The following is a 19,438-nucleotide window of genomic DNA, read 5'->3' as shown; positions in this document are numbered from 1 at the left end:
GAATCAGATTTCTGTTCAATAATCGAATATAAAACTGCTAACACTCCCTGAATTCAATCTTGATAACATGGTCATCAATGTCCTTCCAAGTGCTAAAATCCCTTCTTCTAACAAAGGCATAGTCCTCTAAAACCCTCCTTCAGCAAGAGATTCACAACCCTGAGGGCCTGGCTCATTAATATTCATGAGGCAGGCTTGTGTGGCTTCACACTGTGCAGCAATATGTTACTGTTGTATTGGTTACATGCATTCATTGCAGCAGAAAATAGCAGCACAGTTATCCAGCAAAGTGCTGTTTATGGGGCGCCCGTGCGGAAACAAGGCCTAGAGTGTGTTTGTGGATTGTGTAAAATGACCGCTGCGTCCATTTCATCTAGGTGTACATTTTAGATATATGAGGCTCACAACTTATGATTCGCTATATCTCTGATGCGAAAAATGTTTCCCTTTGAATTTAATCGCATTTCAAATGATTCCCTCGTGTTCAAAATATATTAAAAATGCAAAAGACAGTGCATACCTAAAATATTTAGATTGTGTTTATTGTGCTTTTTCATAGCACCTTTAGAAATTAATAATGTATTGCTCTAATATTAGTTGTCATCATAGCATGAAACACTGAATAATTCATCAATATTCTATCAAGCAAATGGGCATTTTTGCTTTCAAAAAGAGATATATTTTATGCAGTTGAGCAGATCCAGAAAATATATAAATAGTAGGAGAACTCAAAAAAGATAAAGTAAAGCCGAACTGTTCAGGTATACCAATAATGCTGAGAATTATAACTCTCACTTCATGAAGTAAAACTATTATTCATTTATTTATTTAGGAGGATAAAAAAGCAATCCTGCTCAGTGAGTTGTCTGTCTTGGTCCCAAACGCACGGACGGAAATGTGTTGTTAAAGAGAAGTAGTAAAACCTCAATCATTGGCCTTGGAGAAGTGGACTCCCTTAGATACCAACTAGTAACAATAAACTGCTTGATGATTTCATTTTTTTTCTCACTGACGGGATCTACCAGGATCAAAGATAAAAACACGGAGTGCTAAAATTGACCCTGTGGGCGTAAAATGTCTTTGTCACTTCCTCGTAAATCAAAGGTAAAAATTATGGAAGAAAAGACGTCCACCCATTTCTTGTGATTCGAACGGAAATGTATGTATGGTTTTCAACTCAAAGTATATATATTTAATAGACAGCACGGGTCAGTCAGAAACCATTTTCACAGGGGGTCTTTACTTGAAAGACAGTTTTTTAAATATTTAAAAATATGTTATTTATTTTAATAAAGGAAGCATGCATACAGTCAGATATCATTGTGATACATACACGGGTTGAGCAACTGCATCGGTAATACCAAGCGTTTGATATACAGATTACACGTGAAGCACTGTTAATTTGAATACGTTTGTTTCTACTATTTCAGTGAAAACTAGGTAAACAAAATATTCGAGGTGATGATATGAAATACAATTCACAAGAATGAGAAAAACACTGTAGGTCTGGAGGACTCACATTACAAACAACTTTTTCATACCAACACATGTTTTTTGAATGCCAATTGCTTTACTCATATTGGCTGTCCTTACAAAACCAGTAGTCATCTAAATTTAATATACCCATAGCTTTAACCTTTCCCATGGTAGCTTTGGGTCCCTGGGTCTCAGAGACCACATTGTCCTTAGAAGCAGAAGTGGCCAGTCCATTGGGGCCTGAGGGGGCATGCCCCTCCAGCTTTCGCCCCTAATGAACAGTGTCTGTCAAGCTGAACAAAGGTCAGCCTGACAGACACTGTTCACTTTTAGGTCAGGCAGCCAGAAGCCTGTGCTGCTTGTGCATGTCTGGCTCCTGGCTGCCTGAGCTGAACTTTGTTGGGCTGAGGAAGTCACAGCTCCTCTGGGTGTGACGTCCTCAGCTCAGCAAAGGTCTCTGAGGCCCTCCCCTCAGTGATGATGGGTCGTGTCACTGATTGCCTCTCACCTGGGCGATTCAGTTTTAAGCCCTCAAGCGCCCAGGGTCGAGCGTCAATAAGTGACACATCATCACAGAATCAGGTGGGGTCAGCAGTCTCACGGACCCAATCCCACTCTGTGATGACGTTGGGACTGCTGTCTTCCCTCATTGGCTGACCTTAGGTCAGTTAATGAGAGAATGCAGTATTCCCAAGCCTCCTGGAACCTCTGAGGCAGAGCTGGCTGCAGGTAAGTATTTATTTTTCTTTTATAGTGTTTGGTGCATGCATGCGTGTTTGTATGAATGTTTGGTGAAAAGTGTTTTGAATGGATGTGACTGTGCGCGTGCGTGCGTGTGTGCATGTGTGTAAATTAAGTATAGGCGAATTTTGCGAATTCGCATGAAATGGCAAAAAAATCTCGCGGATTTGCACAAACTTGTGTCTGTAACTTTGCCACTGCGCCGAAAGGTGCCGAGGTCCCTTGAGTGAGTCCATCTTGGTGAGGAAAGGGCGGGAAGACGTTGCATACCATAGTGTGTGTGTGGCGGGGCCAAACGGGCAGGGCTTCTATGCGAGTTCACATGCCTCTTGTTTATAAAGGGTCAGAGACCGATCAGAGATGCAGATGAGAAGAAACCAGCCTCCTGGTCACAGGAAGTACACGGGGATTGCGCTCGAGAAACTCGTGGATGCAAAGACCTCCATCAAGGATTACATCTAATTGTAGGCGGTAGATATGGGGAGGAAGCACACCTGGACCGTGCTCACTAGTTGTTTGGGCTGATTATAATGCTCGGCTGAATTTAAGCTTCAACTCGGGCACCTGCTTCTATCTGTAAGTGCTTCCTGTTGAGGTTTAATTTTTGTGACAGGAGCATCATGCCAGAATGAATCCTGCCTGCATATTTATCCACAAAGATGCCACGTGTTGTGCCATACCTCTACTCAACTGGAGTACTTTCTACTGGCTAATCAGTAAGTGCTACCTCGTTGGATTAAATGTATGGTGCTTTTGCTACACTACAGCCTCGTAAAGGGCCAGAAGAGTTGTCTCCAGTGACCACGTGTGTCTGTAACTTTGCCACTGCGCCGAAAGGTGCAGATGTCCCTTGAGTGAGCTGTCCATCATAGTGAGGAAAAGGCAGGAAGAAGTTGCATACCCTAGTGTGTGTGTGGCAGGGCCAAACGGGCGGGGCTTCTATGCGAGTTCACATGCCTCTTGTTTATAAATGGTCAGAGACCGATCAGAGCAGCAGATGAGAAGAAAGCAGCCTCCTGGTCACAGGAAGTACACGGGGATTGCGCTCGAGAAACTCGTGCATGCAAAGACCTCCATCAAGGATTACATCTAATTGTAGGCGGTAGATATAGGGAGGAAGCACACCTGCCTAGCCTAGACCGTGCTCACTAGTTGTTTGGGCTGATTATTTGAGCTTCAACTCGGGCATGTGCAAAAAAATCCGCCCGCGAGCAAATTTGCGGCAATTTCGAAATTGCCGAAAATTCGCAAATTCCGAGAGCGCAACAGATTTTGCGCCCATACTTAGTGTGAATAAATTTTTTTAAGTGTTAATTGTATGTGTGCGTGTGCATGAGAGTGTGTCCCGTCTGCCCCCCTCCCTCCAAAGCTTACCGGCAGCCACTGCTTAGGAGCCAATAATATGGCACTGCTAGATCTGCATCTGACGACAGCCACGGCCCGTGGAGGGAGTTCCGGTGGGGCAGAAAGGCGGGGCGGGGGAGGGGCAGGGGGGGAGTGCTAAAAACCAGAATATGGATAATTGGAGGTAAGTAAACAATTTAATAAATAAAATGAATTTCGTAGCGCGCCCTGCAACGCAACGAAATTTGTTTTATTTTTGGATGGAGTCGATGGGCCTACAGTTGCCTGGGAGAGATTTTTCACCCTGTTTATACACTAGAATAATCTCGGCCCCTCTCCAGAAGTCCAGAGTGGACAAGGGCCCCAAGGGCCATCACATTTTCCAATTACAGGTTATACCTTTGTATTTGAGCTCGTAAAGCGCACTGCTATCCGTAGGCTTCCTGGTGCTGTATAACGCTGGGGAACCCGTCCTGGCTTTCCCTGTGGGATGGTCCCTGCTGGGAGTCCCCAAGGTGGAGCCAGGCATCCCCGGCATTGATGGGGCCGTTGTGGAGATTAGGCAAGCTAATGCCCAGAGTTGCCGAGTGGGACCCCTGATTAGAGTAGGCACCGAAGCGAGAATTATCGAGTCCGCTGACCCAGGTCCACGACCCTGCCGCGTCGGGAATTGAACCCTGGTCCCGGGCCGACTTCTGCTCCCGGGTCTGCCGCCTCTAACCAGTAAGCCACTCCACTCCACCTTTTCCACCCTGGTATTAATATGGAGAATAATATCGTCCGGAATGCCATCTATCCCTGGTGCTCTGCCCCCTGTGTTTACAAAGAAAGCTGTATTAACATCAGCTGAGATGAAGACCTTACCATAATAGTATGAGTGAGGGAGCACTAAAGCATTAACCTCTTCAACCTGATTTGCATATTGTGATTCAGAATGGTTAACCCATACATTCTGGCATACATGATTCTGTGGCTGCGGTCGATGTCCACCCCTACCCCGTTTAACCGGGTTCCAGAATCGTTGGGAATTATTTTTGGCACATGCCAATCTGAGGTCCCACCATCTGTTTTCATCCCATTCTTTTTTTGCATTCTCCTGGGCTCTCCTGTACTTTGTTCTTGCAGTCCGTACTTTGCTTGGCTCTTTTGATCTGATCGCTGCTCCAAGATGTCTATGGGCCATTTTACATTCATCATTAAACAATTGACACAAGTTCTTTTATGGGCTACTCTTGGCTCTACATTCTTTAATGAAATGGGAGCGCAATTAAGCAAAAAATGTATTATGAAGTGCATTGGTAGCCGCAAGGGAATCAAAGCCAGCGGGGAGAGCCTCAAATTCAGCTAATATGTACTCAGTTTCCTTAGCAATGGAAACTGGGATGTCTGGTTTCTCTAGAACCATTGCCCATTTGAGTCTCCTTATGTCACAGGTAATAAGCTGACTATCAGGTTGTATGGGTTCATGTTGAGCCAGTAATTCAAAGGTGGAGCATAGTGGGGTGTGATCGCTCTCCAAAGGATCCTGCACCACCATGTCCAGAAGGGCATGCCGGAACTTTAGAATAATTAACAGATAGTCAAGACGACTTGCGTTACGGCCACTGCTAAAAGTATTCGCCCAAGTCTATCAAAAGGAATTCATCTGTCAGCCGCCTGCAGGCACTTTTCCAGACAGATGGCTTTGATTTGGATTGCCACATCTGTCCACCGCTTGGCGGATAGTAACCTAGCATGTTTGCAGGAACACCAGCGAATAGTGCAGACCTTCAAGCATGTTTGTCAGGAACGCCAGCGAGTAGTGCAGACCTTCAATCTATCACCCTGAGTGGTGATGGACTCAAGTGTATAGCTGGTTCAGGGGGATTACATTTGAACTGGATATTGTGTGAATTTTTGAGTTCGAATATCAAAATTTACAAGGTTTTCCGCCAGGTGGTGATGTGGAAGTGTCAGGGCAATATAATCCAAGGGGGCATCGAAGGATGTATGTCGCTTGGCCCTAAGAATGTCATCCCTTACCAGGGACCAACAGCCCCTTACATGAAGAATCCAATGGGTACACTTATTTCGGAGGGAACCCTTGTCTTCACTATAAGAGTCACCCAGGTGTTTCGGGACGTTTGTCAAGTACACAACGTTGCTCGTGCCTGATGTACTAGGAGCCCCACGTGGCACATGCGGATCAATAGATCGAATGTAACCAGGGGTAATAAGAGGAAGAAGTACCAAAGAAAGATGTGTTGGGTTCCAGTTTGTGGTCACATGTTAAGGCTCCCTATAATATTGAATATTACCCATGCTAGTGCTACTTATTGATGGATTCATAACTGAACTGCTTGTACCATATGGGGAATGAGCATTGCTATAAAAAAAGGGATGTCTAACATGACCCAAGTCCTGTAATGTACCGGAGCTGCTTATGAGATGATCTATCAGCAAGGATTTAACTTGCTGAACAACTGAGTGAACCTTACTTAGGGAATTATTCAGATTACAAACAGAAGCTTAAGGCCATGTATTTCACTTATCAGGTCCATTAGTTGCATTGACATCGATCTTTGTGAGGAAGCTGCAGGAGAACTACTAGTTTGCCCGGTACTAATGCATTTATCTTTACCAATATGATTAACCTCTCCTGTTACAACTTGCTCCTGTGTGGTGCAGTCCGTGTTGGTCGCTGCGCCCTCCCTATGTTCCTGGGTCGCTATACTTTGGGGGCTGGCCACTGGCTCTGGGTGCTATATCAGGGTAGTACATCTATTGCTGCAAGAAAAGACCCCAAGGGCGTCTTGGGAGGTTGGAGAGGGGACTTCTTCAGCGGCAGGGCTCTCAGTTAGGGCACCTAAGGGTTTGCAGAATGGAACCTTACTGGCTTACTTTTTTAAATTTCTGGAATGCTCCTTTTGGATGTCTTACTCCCCACAACTATGCATAGAAGTCAGTGAGGGTGGTATTGAGGAGACCCTCACATTCAATTAGTTGAGTATCTATTCTATCCAGAACGCCACCCCCTGCTTCTTGAGTTGTACATGGGGATTTCCTTTTAACCTTCTTTTCCTTTTTTTGTGGCTGTCACCCATACCTCCCTGACAGGTTTTCCTCTTACCCATTTTGTTTCCAGAGGCAACAATTAAGAAAAGGAGTGGGCTAACAATTAGTCTTCAATTCAAAGCTTGCACCAATGTCAGATAGCCCTAAGATTCTTAAGCCACGGATTTAATTCCTCAGTTCCAAGACTTCACTATGCACATATAATTTAAAAAAAAGGTACCAGTTAATATTCGCCTAGGGAAGCGTGCAGGTGTCCGGATGACCAAATATCAGATGGGTTACCCAGCCCAGCCCCCTCTGGCCTCTGATGGGCGCAGATGGGCCCGCCATTGGCCTGGACTTTGCCCGGGCTCGGCCTGGGCACGTCCACACGAGTCCTGCCCTGTGGGAGACACTGGGACCTCTTAAGCGCCTCCTGGCGCAGGCTGCAGTGATGCTGACGGCACTCGGCCACAAGGATGCTGGTGGCTGGAGTCCCCCATGGAGGCAGTTGCATCATAATATGGGAAGCAGGACTGCCAACTCCTTGTCAGGCGGTTCTGTTCCCGCTACGATGTTGGTCGGATGTTTCTACAACCGACATCGTAATCGGCCCGTATGTTTGTATATCAGGTGCTAAGGAAGAAGATTTATTATTCCCTAGCCCAAGAAGCACATGATCCTATAGAATGTGCCCTGCTATAAACCTGTCTACCATCAATCTGGAAGTCAACTTCAGGATAGTGTCTTGTGTTTCCTGCATGGCTCATTTTACTTTTTCCTTTGTTAGCCTAATTGTGCACATTATAGGCCACACTATCTTTTACACAGATTACTTTATAAACACTCGTGCTTTTGTGCCACATTGTATTTTCTCACAGAATCTGTGTATGTTTTTGTGTTCTGTTCTTTTCCTGGGTTTTAGTTTGAATACCATAGACAATGTCAAACAACAATACCCATTGCTATTCTTTCTGGTCAGGCACTATCACCTAGACATAACACAAGAATGCAGCTGCTGTTTAAGAGACACACGTCTTGTCAAATAACTGTTGTGTGCAGGCAAATAAGGGCCACCCTACTCCATGGAACCAGGATGTCTATTACATAACAAGGATCATTGGTTCCTGTGGACAATGTGTGTAATATATGGTAGTAGTTAGCTCAATGGCAATATGTATGGGTAGAGAGAGAAAAAGAAACTCTACACAACAAGACAATGACAAATATTTGCTATTTATGTAAATACATAATCAAGTTAATCAAGAAAAGTGCTTGGTGTTCCAAGTGAACATAGAACCCACATATCAAGGGTGACAGTTTGTGACATAAAATAGGTTTCAAGTATACAAAAACTACCATAGCATAGATATTCAGTAATTAACAATGTCTGTTTGGGCCTTTACTTTATTGTGAACAATCCATGGAGATAGAAAACATTCCCACAGGGCACTCATCCGTGTACTCCTCCACGAGTGATCACAGAGCAGCACAATATTTGTGCGCTCTTCCTGTTCTGCAGCAATTCCTTCAACGCCACGTTACACAAGGCCAATAAAGAGCTACAACAGCCGCAGGTTGCTCTCTGTGATTCTACGGAAGGAGGCTGACTTCAGCGGTCCTCCCAGAACAGATTCCATTATTCCATTACTTCTGATTATTAATAAGGCTGACAGCGGTGGCCTAAGTCACAGTATTCGCACAATGATTTTTCCCTTGCTCTGCTAATTTTTGGTTAGCACTGGGACCTCTTCTCTCTTGTTTGCTTCATAACGCTGACAAAAATCTGGTAACAGACAAAACCTTGCCCTGCGACCTTTCCTCATTCTCGCCCGATTTCTTTTAATATATACTAGCAGCCTGTCCCAACGTTGTCTGGGTTTGAAATAGAATGTGTGTAATGTGTGTATTCAGATACGGTCATTCGCGTGTTCCCCCACTTGAGGCCCAGCTGCAGAACTGGTTGATGTTAGCAGGTGTGTGTACCCCCGCTTGAGGCCCAGCTGCAGCCCTGGTTCATGTTAGCAGGCGCATGTAATTAGTGTAGTGATCCGCCGCCCGAGCCCTGGCGGATGTTAGCAGGCGCCATTAATTTGGTTTAATGTGATAGTTCAGTAACAGCACGCATGAGAGGCTGCAGTAATTGTCCCCGCAGACACGCTCAGTCGCGTGTGCCCCCGCTTGAGGGCCAGCGGCGACCGTCTAACAATTAGAATTGTGTGAGTCTTGAATGATTGTTTCCCGCTGTTCTTGTTTTTTTATGACCCACACCGACGCTCTTCGGCCCGAGTGCTTTTTAGATGCACCCAGGCCAAGGCACACACTGCATTCGGCACCCCCAGTATGTGTGAGACAACGGGCAGTCCCCCAAGGGAGTCTTGCGAATGGTTACTTACCACGCTTCGAGGTGAACACCTTTGTGACGCTCCCAGCACACGGCCACAGCAGACGATCTGATTAATGTACAACCCAGATGGCGTGAAGTGCGGAACGTAGCACATGCCCCAGGCGTTTGTCACGCCCCCAGCGTGCCCCTTGATGCGGCGCAGTTGCGTAATTGGCGCTTCACATGGCATGAAGGGTGGACACATGCCCACAGCGCGGACACACGCCCACAGCGTTTGTCACGGCCCCAGCGTGTCACACCCCCAGCGTGCCCCTTGATGTGGCGCAATTACGACTCTCATGGCATGAAGGGCAGAGCATACCACACGCCCCCAGCACACGCCCACAGCAGAATGCAGACACGCCCACAAGGGACTACTTTGCTGGCACGGTTCTTTTACCTTTTAAATGTATATTGTGGCCGTCTGCATAGCCTATGTCCTTCTGCTGCAACTGCCCTTTCCAACGCTGTATTGCGTGTTGTGATTGGTGCTGTGGTTACTGAGATTACCCACCTCAAAGGTTTGGGCTCTCTCTTTATAATATTAGTATCGATTTATCTGTAACACAGATTGTCATGTTCCCTTCATATTATGGATGTCTATTATCACACCAAAGTCCGCAAGGACTGTCAGCCCCTCTTTCCCTCACAGGGGTGAATCAAAGATCATTACAGTCTTTATCTTTTGCTCCTTCCAGTATGACAATAAGGCTCACATGCCATTTTTATTTCCTTCTCTCGACTAGATCCCGTCTGGGCCCCTTGTGAGTACCTTTATCAGAATACACTTCCTTGTGGTGTGAACTTTACACTCTCACCGTTGATTCACATGTATTCAGGTACAACCATTAGTCATTTGACCACAGTCTGATTCCTCCTGTGTTTTTCTCCATTTTCGGCCCACTTAACTCTCCCTTGATTGCTATTTTTTTCAGGTGTCCCTCAATACTAGGTTCTGAAGAGACCCCTTATTGATGGTGGGGTCGAAATGCCGTTGACACACTTCTAAACTCAACCATTTCCCAGCCCCTACTATTGTACTAAAAGGCTGTTACTAACTACTAAATATCTATGCTATGGTTGTTTTTGTAGTCTTGAAACCTATTTTATGTCACAAACTGTCACCCTTGATATATAGGTTCTATGTTCACTTGGGACACCACACACTTTTCTTGATTAACTTGATTATGTATTTACATAAATAGCAAATATTTGTGATTGCCTTGTTGTGAATAATTTCTGTTTCTCTTTTTGACATCTCTCTACTCATAAATATTGCCATTCAGCTAACTACTACCATATATTACACACATTGGTCCATATGTACGACGCGCTAAATAATGCCTCGCAAATTGCAAGTCTTTTACAACTCGCAATTTACGAGATGCTATTTTGCATGTTCAACAGTGTCTTGACCACTGTTTGCGATTCCAAATGGGGTCGCAAATTGCGAGGCTCATTAATATTAATGAGCCTCTCACAATTTGTGAGCCCATTGGGAATGACAGGCCCTCCCAGGAGTGGTGGCCTGCTGGGCTCAGCAGGCCACTATGTTTGGGACTGCTTTTATTTAAAGCTGCTTTTTCTTTAAATACAGCCCATTTTGCTTAAAGGACAACAGGATGCATTTTAAAAAAAAATAATGAAACGTTTTCCTTTAATTTTTTAAGGGCCAGCAGTGGTCTCTGGGACCACTATCTGCTTTTAAAAAATATTTTCCCACATACTCACAAAGGGGAAGGGGTCCCTTGGGGACCCCTTCCTGTTTGCGAGTGTTTTACCACATACTTGAAGTAAGTGGTAAACTGCGAGTGTTTCGCAGCCACAAATGCGGTTGCAAAACATTAGTACATAACATGTTGACTCCCTATTAGGAAGGGACCCCCCTTATTAATAGCGAGAGTAGCAAATGCTATTTTTGTGAGTCAGTGACTCGCAAAATAGCATTTGTACATGCTATTACCCTTTTTTGCGGCCGCAAACAGGAGGATCTCCCATTTGCGGATGCAAAAAAGGGTCGTACATCCTGCCCATTGTCTAAAGGAACCACTGTTCCTTGTTATATGCTCATATAACTGAACACAGGAGTTTAAGTAGACACACTGAGTCAAGGTCCTGAGGCAAGATTGCCACAGCAGCTGAGATATAGAATGCTCATCAGTGAATTCTAAGGTACAGGTTTGTCACTAATCCCAGAAACCTTTGATATATAATCCTTTAGCTTCAGTAAAAAGGACGGGGTTTAGGATATTCTGTCTTATAATATGACACAGCTTTTTATGATATATGGTTTATTGACCATGCTAACAATATTGTTAGCATGCATTTGTTTTCTAATTGTGGCATGAATACTGCATATTAGGACACAATAGTTTGAATGAATATTATAAACTTCCTTTGTGTCTCTTGTTTATTTTATTGTGAATGAGTGAGAGAGCGAAAGTGTGTGTCCTGTTAAAGTGATCCCTGAGAGGATCGATAGTGTTGTGTTGTGGGGTGCCAATTCACTTTTTCTGGTAAGGTTAGGAGTGCAAGTGAGGCACTCTAGAATGTTGGACTCGGGCTCAAAGATACTAAGGTGGTATGATGATTCAGTCCATACATGCAGATGTTTTATGGTCCCAAGCATAGTTCTGTTCATGAGCAGAATCCCTTCAACAATACATGCCTCAGGACTGTATGGTGCCCTATCCGCTGCTGTTATATTGCTTATTTCTCAACTGCTGTTTACGTTACTAGTGCCTAGAGCCTTTGTGACATGATAGATAGAGAGTCACTCATTGAATCTAATGGGCAAGTTTACAACTTTTTCATACAACACAGTACAACAACCAAATTTGCAGTGCTGCATTGTGTGAAAAGGAATAACCAGGAAGTACCATTTCTACTGTATTTTCCATATTTTCACAAGCGCTGGTGCACTTACTGGCTGGCTAACACCATACACACACACCTCTGCACCAAGGACATTCTTCCAGTACAAAATACTATGTTTAGACTAATGTATGTGTGCTGTACTGTACAGTACACATGCAAACATGGAAAGGCTTGCAGAAAATAAAAACCAGCAACGTGTAAATTATTGGTTTAAAGCCCTGAACAAATTTTGGTAGATAGGGTTTTGCATCAAAAATATATGGTTAGATAGGAAAGCCATCTGCCAATATTGGGATGCCCCCTTGACTCACAGTAGTACAAAGCAGCACAGAGGCTTTGGTGTGGAATATCTAAAGAGTTCCTATTGTTATAAGAGGTAATAGCTAACAATACAGGTACTTCAGGAAACCCATAACTGCATGGGAAAATGTTCAGCATCTGTTCAGAAAAGAAACACTCTTACTTGTCTTAAAAGTGACTTGTTCAATTCAAAGCTTTATATTTTCACAAGCTTTCCCCCTCAGAGCTCCAGCGCATCCTATTCAACTTGGTGGAACCCTTTTCAGATATCATGATGAGCAAAACACTGCTAGAGAACAGTGAGCGCTATATAAACATCGTGTCTGCACATAACTTTGACACTGAGTAAAAGCCATGGCAGCAGACCCTGCAAACTAGCATGCCCAGACATAAGCCACAAAGAATCCTGGAATTAAAATAACAGCATAACAAGAGATATCAACGATTTCCCCACTACAGTTGTGAGGATTTCAGTCTTTCGATTCAGATGTGGCTTCCTCCTCTAAACATACACAAAGCAAGTTCAAGAGGCTGCAAAATGTGATTAGGGCGTACTCCCTGTCAGCAGTTGATTTCCACAAAATGCAAGCATTGCTCCTAGTCTACTTTCACCACATTGTCCCTCAGGCCCGTTTGGCCTCAATTTTGCTTTGTGCTAGTTGGCAGAAGCTAGGGTAGAATACCACAGTAATGCAAGGATTCTCCCTTCAACTAATGTCAAACCCGTTTGGAGTCCCTCTTTCACTGAGATGTGAACGAGGCACTGGCTCCAGGATAAGAGAAGAAAGTTGCTTGCTGATGCCGACTGCTTAAACAAGGCACTTTATCAAGAAACATCAAAGCAGACCATCCTGCAGAAGTCCCTGCTTATTTGCTATCTTATTTCTATTTTAATGTACCCCAGTAACATCATTTTGTAAGACATCTTTACTAACAGAAAACAAACAACCAATGGCTGCTATTAATTCAAACATTCCCTTCATCGCTTTGTTGTTAGTTGCGGATATGCCCTAAATGCAACAGATATTTCCATTCAAATTGAGTGCAAGCAGCACCCACGCTTGGTCAGGCTTTGAGAGAATGCATCTTCTGTGTGGGAGCTTATCAGGGATCTCCCTACAAGTGGGCAACATATTCAAAGACACCGCGGACCCTAACGCAGGGGCTTGGTTCAGGTCACTTCGAATCACGTCTCTGTTAACTAAGATTTAAGTGTTGCAGAGAGGAAACCTACCAGTGACCTCCCTGAGACCGGACTGTTTTTTCCCGAAACTGCATCTTCATATTGGGCACCAGCAGGACATTGTAACTACTTTCATATTTTTATATATATATATATATATATATATATATATATATATATATATATATATATATATATATATATATATATATATATATATATATATATATATATATATATATATATATATATATATATCACTGAAAAAACCATAGGTTATAGACCATATATAGTTAGGAATTAGCATTTACAAAACCTTGAAAATTCACTGAAAAAACCATAGGTTATAGACCATATATAGTTAGGAATTAGCATTTACAAAACCTTGAAAATTCACTGCAAAAACCATAGGTTAAAGACCATATATAGTTAGCTGGACATTTTATTGACATAAAACCAATGAAATTCCATATATAGTTAGTTGCACTAACTATATATCGCGCACCCGCAATCCACTGCTGATGATGTCACATATTACATCATTCATGACATGGTCAGTGACATCACTGATGACATCACTGATGACATCTCAAATGACATCACTGATGACATCACTGATGACATCTCAAATGACATCACTGATGACTACATCCAGTGACTGTATAATTCTGTAAAGTTAAAATATGTCTTACATATTGAAGAATGAGTGGATGTATAAGTGTCTGGACGAAGGATTTAGTAGGTGCATGACTGAATGTATGAGTGAGTGATTAAATGTGTCTCACTGAGTGCATGGGTTAGTGACTAAACTGTCTTAATTTGTGCATCATTATGTCTGTTGTTCTGTAAACTGCTGCATGTGTTGATCAGTAGCTATATGAGTAACTATATGGGTTATTGATTGATTGCCCAAGTATTTGTATGGTAGACTGAGTGTGTGTGTGGCTAGCTGGGAGGTGTGTGACTCTGTGCAGATCAATCTGTACTTGTATCAATGATTGTATAAGAAAATAAGTATGTGTTAGTACATGTTTGAAAATGTAAGGTGCTCTATGTTTAACTGTATAGACAAGAAAATGGAAGTCTCATTGATTCTTTACAGGACTGACTAGGTGTGTAAGTAACTCCATGGATGAGTGGCAGACTGTGAGTGTCTGTATAGGTGTATGAGTGCATATGATAGTGTTGTAAAGATGAGTGATTGTATGTATGAATGATTGTATGGGTGAATGAGTGAAGGTGTGTGTAGACGTAGCAATCAGTGAGTGCGTATGTAGTAACTAGTATTGGTGTGTCAATGGTTTCAAAAATTATACTCTTTTTAACACTGGATGAAACAGAGGTTATATTAAAATGTGAGGAGATGCATTGTATTGTCACATGAATGATATCATCAGTGATGTGGTCATTGATGTCAAATGAGATGTCATCAGTGATGTCATCAGTGATGTCATTTGAGATGTCATCAGTGATGTCATCAGTGATGTCACTGACCATGTCATGAATGATGTAATATGTGACATCATCAGCAGTGGATTGCGGGTGCGCGATATATAGTTAGTGCAACTAACTATATATGGAATTTCATTGGTTTTATGTCAATAAAATGTCCAGCTAACTATATATGGTCTCTAACCTATGGTTTTTGCAGTGAATTTTCAAGGTTTTGTAAATGCTAATTCCTAACTATATATGGCCTATAACCTATGGTTTTTTCAGTGAATTTTCAAGGTTTTGTAAATGCTAATTCCTAACTATATATGGTCTATAACCTATGGTTTTTTCAGTGAATTTCAATGGTTTTTTAATAGCAAATATCATAAGCTGTCGAATGTCAAGTACGTGGTAAGTAAAAACATTTTCGTGTTTATGCACACTGATCTGCTTTGAATGCTGCCCCCCACCCCTCATTTCTATTAGGAGTACTCTCTCTTTGCAGATAGTGAAGGGTAGTTAACGCAGCCCTTTGCCCCCTTTGTAATCCGTCGTGCCTGCTTCTCTCTCCATTTGATTGATTGTTCTCTTTCGTTCATTCTCTATTTACAAACAAGCACAGAGTCAAAATACTCTGTTTAGTCTTTGCAGATAGCGAAAAACCGTGTAAAAAACCAAAAAGAATCGAGCAAAATCAGTAGGCCACTAATGGGATCTCTTTTTGACCTCGCTAAAATAGAAACATTAGGAACAACCTGTTGAAAATAGCAATGCGTATGTACATAAGCGGCGTTCATTTGTGTTCACAGTACCCCTTGTTGATTGTTTGAATCGAGCATTGAATTGTTCGAAGTTGGTTCTCTTAAGGATCTTCTCTGCCTGCAAACGAGGAAGAATAGGAATATTCTCTCTCCCTTTGCAGATAGTGAAGGGTAGGTAACGCAAGCCTTTAACACGTCGTACCTATTTCATTCCTCATTGATTGATTGATTGTCCGAACATTGACTGTTTGGGAATTAGTTCTTTTTGGAGGTATTCCCTGTTTGCAAATAAACGTAGGAAAATCTTTGCAAGTAGTGAAAGGGTACGTAATGCGGACCTTTCTCCCCCGTTGTAATCTGTCATGCCTATCTACTCCCCACTGATTGATGCACCTGTTTCACCCGGACCATTTACTAGACATACGTCATCTGGCCCGACCAGAGAGCACCCCTAGTGAAAAGGACATATGCAATAATAACGAAGTGATCACTGTATCCTGTTAACAGAAACTTTAGCATGAAACAACCTGGAAAGAAAAGAATAGGAAATCGAAAATCAGTAGGCCACTGATGAACATGAACTTTTATTAAACAACGAACAAAGAAACGATAACATAACGTAATGATAAAACCTATTAATGTCCTAGAAACAAGAAAACGTTAAAATATGCCAGTGGTGAGAGACCAGAAAAACAGTAAGAGAAACCAAATCACCCCTCGCTGTCCCACCGCCTGCCACGCCAAAAAAATCGATAGACTAGGGAAAATGCAAGTCAGTAGAACATCCGCCCCCACTCTGGAAACTTCCAAGGTGGGGCAGGGTTCCGGCTACGCCCAGCCGGGAGCAGCCCATATAAGGCAGGTCCTGCTGCCACGCCTCGGCCAGGAGATCCTAACGTAGGGTGTAGCCGGAGGAGAGGCCGAGACCAGCGGGACCCGGCCAGGGGATTGCCTTTACAACGCTGAACAGTTGCAGGGGGGGGAATGTCTCCTCGACCCTCCCCTCTCTCTCCCAGTCCGGCCGCGGTGGCCCTTGAGAGTTGCAGGTAGTCCCGCCACATGCTCTTCCGGTCCGGCCACCAACGGTCGGGGGGCCGAGGCCGACGGGATCCGGCTGCAGCCGATAAACCAAGAAACCCGTTCATGGGGCCAGAGCCAGGGGCGTCCGGCCGACATCTACCGGAAGCCCGGCCCGAAGACGGACGGGACACTTCTTCTTTCTTGTATAATTGCTGCAACAACCCTGGGGGGGGATGTCTTGCACATGCCTCCGACCCCCCCCCCTCGTCCTCATCGCCTGGTCCGGCCATAACAAATCTCAAGCGAGACGCCGTGGGGTGCACTGGGAGGGAGAGACGGTGCGAACAGGCCTCTCCCGCCTCCCCAGTGGAGGCTTCCCAGCTGCACCCTCAGCGCTCCAGGCGCCCGGAAAAGAGTTCTTCCACTGTGGCCATGCTGCAACGTCTCGCCCGGCAGGGTGGAGCCCGTCCGCTCATTTGACCCCGCGATCGCCAGTAGCTACCGAACTCTCAAAATGGCGGTCGACCTGGCAAGAGCGGGCCCAGCATAAAGAAATGGCCCGGTCACTGGTTGACTCCACCACCGTAGTCCTCCACGACCTTGAAGATTCTAGAGGAGCCGCGGGAGTCTCCGACCCCCGATGGGGAATGACTGCCATGATCACCCGTGGAGTGACGAAACTGTATCCGCGGGACGTCGGCGCCAGCCTCACTTTGAATTACTAGAATCCTGCAGACCTCACTTCCGGTGAAAGCACAGTGTGACCCGGTAGGAAAAATTGTTGCACCCCCTCCCCTTTTTGACTGATAGTTCAAACCACCGATCCTTTCCTTTGCCCTTTTAACGGAACTTTGGACTGCCTCCCCCTCTTTTACATTTTCTAGAGAAAACAAAACATTAACCACTACATTAGCATAGCAGTTGACACCAGAACTGTTTTCAAATTGAAAACCAACAACATCTTCAACAGAATCCTTTTTGTTTCTGCTTTGACCCTGCTACAGCACAGGCATTGTCCCCAGCAGTAATTCTGCAATGCCGGTAAGAATAGCTGTGGTGCCTACTGGACTCACTCACCCCCGCGGCGCCCCACGCCGTTATTTGCTGGGCGGCAACTTGCTAGACATCACTTTCGTGCCATCTAGATTTCAGCGCGTTCTGCTGCCTTGGAACTATTCGCACAACAGACCGCTACTGACAAGAATATTTCATTATTGGTGCTGTCAATTTCAATAAATCTATTGGATAATTCAAAAGAAATTGCCACGGTCTCTTCGTTGTTTAAATGTTTTTACTGTTTTTGTTTTGTTGTATATATTTATATGTTATTAAAGTTTTATATTCCTACTACTTTGTTGGAGTGCTATATATTTTTAATGTTACACATAATTGTAAAAACTTTGATGTACATAGAGTCATTCCTGGAATCTTCCTCTTCAGGCTCGGTCCCCTCCCCAATCACAATACAGGATAGTTTTCAGATAGTAGGAACACGTGTGGTGTGACGGATCTCATCGGGTGTGGGCCTTGATCTGCTATAACTCCTTTGAAGAGGGGTGATTCTTTACAGCTGGGGCCATAAACTACATCTGCAGGGCTAGCTGATAGCCTGGACAATCGGACACAGAGGAAGAGGAGTGTCAGAGGGTGCGGTAGTGAATAGGGCGAAAGGGAGGTGTGGGGCGGGCACAGTGTGATTCTCAGGGAAGAGCAGCGCAGATGGGGGGAGGTTTATTGCCCATGCATAAGACAGAGAGCGGGGGTGACCAGTGCCTGGGGAAGATGCTTGCGAGGGTGAGGAGCCATGCTACGAATCGACAGCGTGCAGAGAGTGGGTCTGGTCAAGACATCTAAAATGGCTGCCGTGCACGACAAAAGTGTGGCATTTCAAAAAAGGCAAGATGGCGCAGACAATGTTTTTCAACACTTCCTCATTTCCTTCGAATCGAACGTTAACAGACGTTGGGGCATATTACCAAAGTTAAGCGATATTTATCGCTAACGATGCTTACCAACGAATTTTTTACCGCTAAGCATCGTCAGAAATTATCGAAGATAAACCTTGCTATTATCAAGGTTTATCACAAATGCGATAATAAACGGCCGCAATGCATGAATATCGCTAAAAACTCAGCGATATTCATACATTACCGAGCTAATGCTCTTAGCCATGTTATCCACCTCCCATTGGATAACATGGCTAAGAACTGCTCAGGGCAGGTGTTACTTTTTGGAGATATTCGCGCTTAGCGCGAATATCTCCAAAAGTTGGTAATAGGAGATAGATATCTTGCATGTTGTAATGCAAGTTATTGTGGTATATGGAACTCATACCATAATCTCTCAGGAAAGCAGAAACTGATCCTTTTGGGACCGCCTAAAAAGGCCTAGGGGGTGAGGAGTACTCTACTTTGCCCCCTTTTCACGTTCCGAACTATTTTATTTTACTCTCTTCTGTAATTACACAAAATAGCAGCGATAAGATGCATCGGAGACACACAGTGAGAGAAAGGAGGCCGGAGATGAAGAAGAGATGTCAAATACACATTGGAGATAATATAGTGGCAGAAGGGAAGTAAATATGAGTAAACTTACCATATAACATAAAAATGTTGCACTCTATACTATAAGTCTCATTTTATACTACAATCACTTCGCTACAACCTCATAAATTAAAAATAAAAATGAATAATGTCTCAAACAATTTTTGATTTCTAAATATAAATTTATTCTTCAGAATTTTCTAAATTTGAAAGAACTAGTAACATGTCCTCATCAGCAATGTCCTCATGAAAAGTCTGAAATAATGATTCTTGTAACTCTATGGTCTCCAAACACTCGATAAATTCGCCATCAAGAGATTGATCAAAAAAATCATTCAAG

This window comes from Lissotriton helveticus, chromosome 3_1, assembly GCF_964261635.1.
Source record: "Lissotriton helveticus chromosome 3_1, aLisHel1.1, whole genome shotgun sequence".
Lineage (NCBI taxonomy): Eukaryota > Metazoa > Chordata > Amphibia > Caudata > Salamandridae > Lissotriton > Lissotriton helveticus.
Note: the sequence above shows the minus strand (reverse complement) of the source record.